The sequence below is a fragment of the Myotis lucifugus genome, unplaced genomic scaffold, assembly GCF_000147115.1.
Source record: "Myotis lucifugus unplaced genomic scaffold, Myoluc2.0 scaffold_390, whole genome shotgun sequence".
Classification (NCBI taxonomy): Eukaryota; Metazoa; Chordata; class Mammalia; order Chiroptera; family Vespertilionidae; genus Myotis; species Myotis lucifugus.
The window spans coordinates 263,897-269,962 of record NW_005871438.1 but is presented as its reverse complement, the minus strand read 5'-3'; the positions used below and the strand labels follow the sequence as shown (position 1 = coordinate 269,962).

At 41.8% G+C, this 6,066-nt stretch overlaps 1 pseudogene; it reads left to right on the top strand.

Moving 5' to 3' along the window:
• Positions 1–4,146: 4,146 nt before the first annotated feature.
• LOC111823093 lies at positions 4,147–5,071 on the top strand (annotated as a pseudogene).
• The last annotated feature ends 995 nt before the right edge of the window (positions 5,072–6,066 follow it).

Genomic DNA, 6,066 nt, shown 5'->3' with positions numbered 1-6,066 from the left:
ATATTTCATGATGTGTGTTATGATAATGATGGCACCTGAAGATTACATATAAGTAGTAAATAAGCCATTCACATATTTGACAATAAGAGCAATTTCTTGGGTTCCCTCAGACAAAGATGGGAAAGAGAAAAAAATAAAGTTTATGAGCTTCTCTCCTGCCAGAAGGGCACAGGACACTGCTTCAGTTCTCTTTCCCTAAAAAGGATGTAAGGTGTGAACTCAGGGAAGAAGGCTGACCTCCCACAGAACCTGGGTTGGAGAGCCTTCTTTTAGTCCTCTTGGGAGAAGAGAATAGCCAGATACCTTGAGAGCCTGATTTCTGTGTTCATTCTGTCTTCATTTAGAAGTCAAAAGTATCAGGTCACATCCCTCTGACAATAGACAAGCAGAGATAAGCACTGCCTGGGGGCTTCTTTTAAACATTGAGAAACTTGAAACAAGTTGCTGTTTAGTAAGAGAAGGTGGGAAGGACAGCTAGATGTATTAAGCAACCCAGAGAAATAGCCATATTTTCAGTACAACATAATAGTGTTTAGATATAGTACAACATAATAATGTTTAGGCATTATTAATAACTTTTTACTACTTAACTCATTTCAAGTAAATTAGGACTTGAAGGGAGAAAGGCCAGATCACAGAATACCTCTTAAAAAATAGTAGAGCCCTAACTGTTTTGGCTCAGTGGATAGAGCGTTGGCCTACGGACTGAAGGGTCCCAGGTTCGATTCCAGTCAAGGGCATGTACCTTGGTTGCGGGCACATCCCTAGTGGGAGGTGTGCAGGAGGCAGCTGATTGATGTTTCTCTCTCATCGATGTTTCCAACTCTCTATCCCTCTCCCTTTCTCTCTGTAAAAAAAAATCAATAAAATATTTTTAAAAATAGTAGAGGACTTTAGACTTCATTCATTGATCATCATAAATTTGTCTCTAAACTTGACCTGCAGATCATAGGATAAAGTCATTCACAGAAAAAAAAAATGCCCAGGAATAGTCTCTACATTGCCAAATGATTTCTGAATTGGCGTAATCTTAAAAATCAGAACAGAACTTTCTGCAAATTATGATGTTGTTTTCCCCTCCAGTTTATTGGCTTTGTATTACAGTTTTTATCGGGGGAGTTGAGTTTCTCCTATCCTCATGCCCATTCCCTCCTGGGATGAAGGTAGATTTGGGACAAGGATCAGGAGAGAACTGCGCCACAGTGCTAAGGGGAAGATTTTTTAAAATAATTCTTTACTGTTGAAAGTATTACATATGTCCCCTGTTTTTGCCCATTGACCCCCTCCAGCCCTCCCCGACCCCAGCCCCCTGCCCCAGGCCCTCACCACCTCATTGTCTGTGTCCATAGGCCAAGCATATATGCACTCAAGGTCCTTGGTTGATTACCACCCACCCACCCTTCCCCACCTTCCCTCCAAGATACTGCACTCTTTTCCATGCTTTCATGTCTATGGATCTACTCCGTTCATCATTTTGTTTTGTTACTTAGATTCTACATATAAGTGAGATCATGTGATACTTGCCTTTCTCTGACTGACTTATTTCACTTAGCATGATACTCTCCAGGTCCCTCCATGCTGTCTCAATGAGTAAGAGATTCTTCTTTTTTATGCTGCATAGTATTCCATGATATAAATGTACCACAGCTTTTGTATCCCCTCATCTACTGATGGACTCTTGGGCTATTTCCAGATCTTAGCTATTGTAAATTGTGCTGCAATGAACATAGGGGGGCATATATTCTTTCTGATTGGTGTTTTGGGTTTCTTAGGATATATTCCTAGAAGTGGGATCACTGGGTCAAATAGTAGTTCCATATTTAATTTTTTGAGGAAACTCCATACTGTTTTCCATAATGGCTGCACCAGTCTGCGTTCCCACCAGCAGTGTACTAAGCTTCCTTTTTCTCCACATCCTCACCAGCTCTTGTCATTTGTTGATTTGTTGATGGTAGCCATTCTGACAGGTGTGAGGAGATACCTCATTGTCATTTTAATTTGCATCTCTCTGATGATCAGTGACTTTGAGCATTTTTTCATATGTCTCTTGGCCATCTGTATATCCACTTTGTAGAAGTGTCTATTTAGGTCTTCCTTTTGTTAAGTTGTATGAGTTCCTTATATATTTCGGATATTACCCTTTATCAGATGTATCATTGCCAAATATGTTCTCCCATATAGTGGGTTCCATTTTTGTTTTGTTGATGGTTTCTTTTGCTGTGCAGAAGCTTTTTATTTTGATGTAGTCCCATTTGTTTATTTTCTCCTTAGTTTCCTTTGCCCTAGGAGATGTATCTATAAAAATATTGCTATGAGAAATGTCTGAGATTTTGCTGCCTATGGTTGATTTTTGAAGTGTGAAGAGTGAAGAGGATTTAAAGAAATCTGTCTCTGCACAATGTACCCCCTAAATTTATTTTTTAATATATATGTATATTTTAATCCTGACCTGAGAACATGTTTTTATTGATTTTTAGAGTGGGAGGAAGAGAGAGAGAGAGAAACATCTATGTGAGAAAGAAACATGTGAGAGAGAAACATTGATCAGTTGCCATCTGTTCATGTCTGGACTGGGATCAAACCCACAAGCTAGGTATGTGCCCTGGCTGGGAACTGAACACGCAAACTTTTGGTGCATGGGATGACACTTAAGTCAACTGAGCCATTTGGTGAGGACTAAATTATTTTTTTTAAGATTCTTTTCCTTATTTAAACTTGTCACTTGAGTAACTGAAGTAGAAATATGAGCTCAGGATCTCCCTCTCAGTGAGAGAAGCACCTCCTCCTACACAACATCCTCACCAAAACAAATCTATTAAAACCATCTCCAATCAAAAGTCAAGAGGAAATCAGATGGGAGGTAAGGAAAAAGTGGTATTGAGTAGGCTTGTCAGCCTAGTCATTCTAGATCTTTCTAAGATCTCAAAGTTATCTCTCATAAGCTGTCTTTTCCTGGTTGGGTTTCACTTTTGTGGAATTTTTTTTTTACTATAGGAGTGGTAAGGCATTAAAGTTTAGGGTATGAGCCAAGAAGAAAATGGCTAAGAAAACAACCTGGCTACCTTTAGGCTAGGTTTCTAAGACATTGGAACAAAAGAAATCTTTGCAACAGCTTGTGGTCCAGCTGAACTCACCAGGATCAGAAGAGCTGCAGGGAGGCTGAGTGAAATTCTGTAGTAATAAATACTATTTACGACTAGAGGTTGCTTTTCACCTCCTACACAGATGGCTCCCTGGGGAACCTCATTCGGTTGGGCTGAATTTGCAGATCCTGATCATTCGTTAGGACCAAGACTGACTAATATCTCCTACTGCCATCACACAGCTCTGAGGTGGCGGGGAGGAGGGATACTTGTGACTAAGCAGGGTAAGCCAGGGTCCATGCCCTGTGAGTCTGAGCTGGGCAGATCTCTCCCTCTGTGATTCAGAAGCAACTCAGGGGAAAACCTCGGGTTCTCAGAGGAGCCACATGAGGACATATTCAGACGCAGTAGTAGGCAGCTGTCACCATGCCTCCATCCTCAATCCTTAGTTTTGCTCCTGTCTTACACAAACAGCCTTTTCCTGAGGTCTGACCACTGGGAAACAGGAGTCAAGAAGCTAATCACCCACAGTTTGAAACCCAAACTTTTTTGTTTTTATAGTATCACAAGGTAAGAATCTTAGTGTATACACTCAGATGTAAATGGAATATGGCTTTTAAATATTCTAGGGAAAAAATAATTTTTACTTTAATATTTTACCTCATAAGCAAATCAGAAATTCACCCTCAGACATTCTGGAAAGATCTACCTCTCTCACACCAGATTGGATTTGAGTATCAGGGCTTCACACAGTGACAGAGTGTGGGTACTCAATCCTCAGTCATCTGTTTATTCTACTTACCACCCAAATTCCCACTGTTCCCGATTATATGGACCCAATGGCTCTCTGATACTTGCCAGGCATCCATGGGCCACAGGACTCTGTGCTCCACGCAAAGCTGAACTCAGAGGTGCCTGTGATCTAGGGTTCCCAGATGGAACAAAAACAAACAAACAAAATTCAGATAAACAAATAATTTTGTAGTGTAAGTATGCTCCATGAAATATTTAGAACACGTACCAAAAAAGTTAGTCATTGGCTTCTTTTCAGAGGAAACACCAAATGGATGACGCCGGTGCTGCGGGAGGGCCCAGAGGTGTGTGTGTGTGGGGTGGGGGTGGGGGGGCGGGGTGTTGGAATAGGAGGTTTGGGTGGCTTCTGTGGAGGATTTGGCAGCGTCATTCAGGGCCTGGGTGGAGGCTGGGGTCGGGGCAGGGGACGAGGCCGCGGAGCTGGCAGAAGGACAAGGACAAGGAGTGGATCCCTGTCACCAAGCTGAGCCGCCTGGTCAAGGACATGAAGATCAGATCCCTAGAGGAGATCTATCTATTCTCCTTGCCCATCAAGGAGTCTGAGATCATTGACTTCTTCTTGGGGGCATCCCTCAAGGATGAGGTCTTGAAGATTATGCCTGTGCAAAAGCAGACACGTGCTGGCCAGAGGACCCGGTTCAAGGCTTTTGTCTCCACTGGGGACTACAATGGACATGTTGGTCTGGGTGCTCAGTGCTCAAAGGAAGGAGCCACTGCCATCCGTGGAGCCATTATCCTGGCTAACCTCTCTATTGTCCATGGGCCACGAGGCTACTGGGGAAACAAGCTCGGCAAGCCCCACACCGTTCCTTGCAAGGTGGTAGGCGCTGTGGCTCTGTACTGGGGCGCCTCATCCCTGCCCCCAGGGGTACGGGCATTGTCTCGGTCCCTGTGCCCAAGAAGCTGCTGCTGATGGCAGTATTGACAACTGCTATACTGCGGCCAGGCGCTGCACTGCCACCCTGGGCAACTTCGCCAGGGCCACCTTTGATGCCATCTCTAAGACCTGTGCCTATCTCACCCCTGATCTCTGGAAAGATACCCTGCTCACCAAGTCTCCCTTTCAGGAATTCACTGACCATCTTGTCAAGACCCACACCAGAGTTTCTGTGCAGAGAGCCCAGGCTCCAGCTGTGGTCTCCATAATTTTATGCAAGAAAAAGAAAGTGAATTAAGTCTGCTTAAAAATAGTGAGTCACTGTCTGTGTGAATTTCAGAGTTAACTGGATGTCCTATGTTTTAAAATCTGACAACCCTTCTGTGAACGTCCTGCCAATGTTCCTCTCAGATCTTGTTGCCAATGTGGGGCATCTCCAAACACAGGACCTGGGTCAGGTTAGAAACCTCTTCTAATACTAGACCAGGGGAACTTTAGTTTCTGGGAAATTATTGTTCTCATTGGGATTACATTTTTTAAACTAAACCGAGACCGTCCTGCAGATGATACTGCTTTCCACCTGCCACATACCTGCCCTGAGGCTGTGAATTATAGGCCGTTACCTTGAAATGGAGGAGGGGGATGGGATGAAAGTCTCAATGTTTATGTACATTTTTTATTTAGTTCTCTCTCTCTCTCTCTCTCTCTCTCTCTCTCTCTCTCTCTCTCTCTCTCCTTTTCTCTCTATCTTCTCTTTCTGCTTTCTTTTTGCAATATAAAAAAAAAGTGTTGGAAAAAACCTATTTTTATTTAGGTCAAGAGATCAGATAATTCTTATACTATAAAAGAGATTTATAAAAATACAATAAGATTCTTAGAATCCCAGGAAGTCAGTGTCCCTTAGAACACAAATACAAAGAAGTAAATATGCCCACATCTTTTTTTCTAAATTTACCTTTCAAGACTTTAGACTTTTTTCCATAAAAGTGTGATCTCATTGTAACTCAAATGAAAAGTCTCTGACAACTACATATACTTGCTTTAAAAATATTTTTAATTTACTTTTTATGCATTTAATTTCATTGTTGACTGGATTATTCCAAATACATTCAAATGAATGAATGAGATGACTGCACCAAAATGTGTGAAAAAAAAATACTCATTGTAGCATTATTTATGAAAAAAAGACCAATGTAAGTGTCCTTCAATCGAATATTAATTAAGTAAATTGTGCTATAATTACCTACTCTGGTTATTAAACCTGATATTCATCATTATATCGGAGTTTCTAAA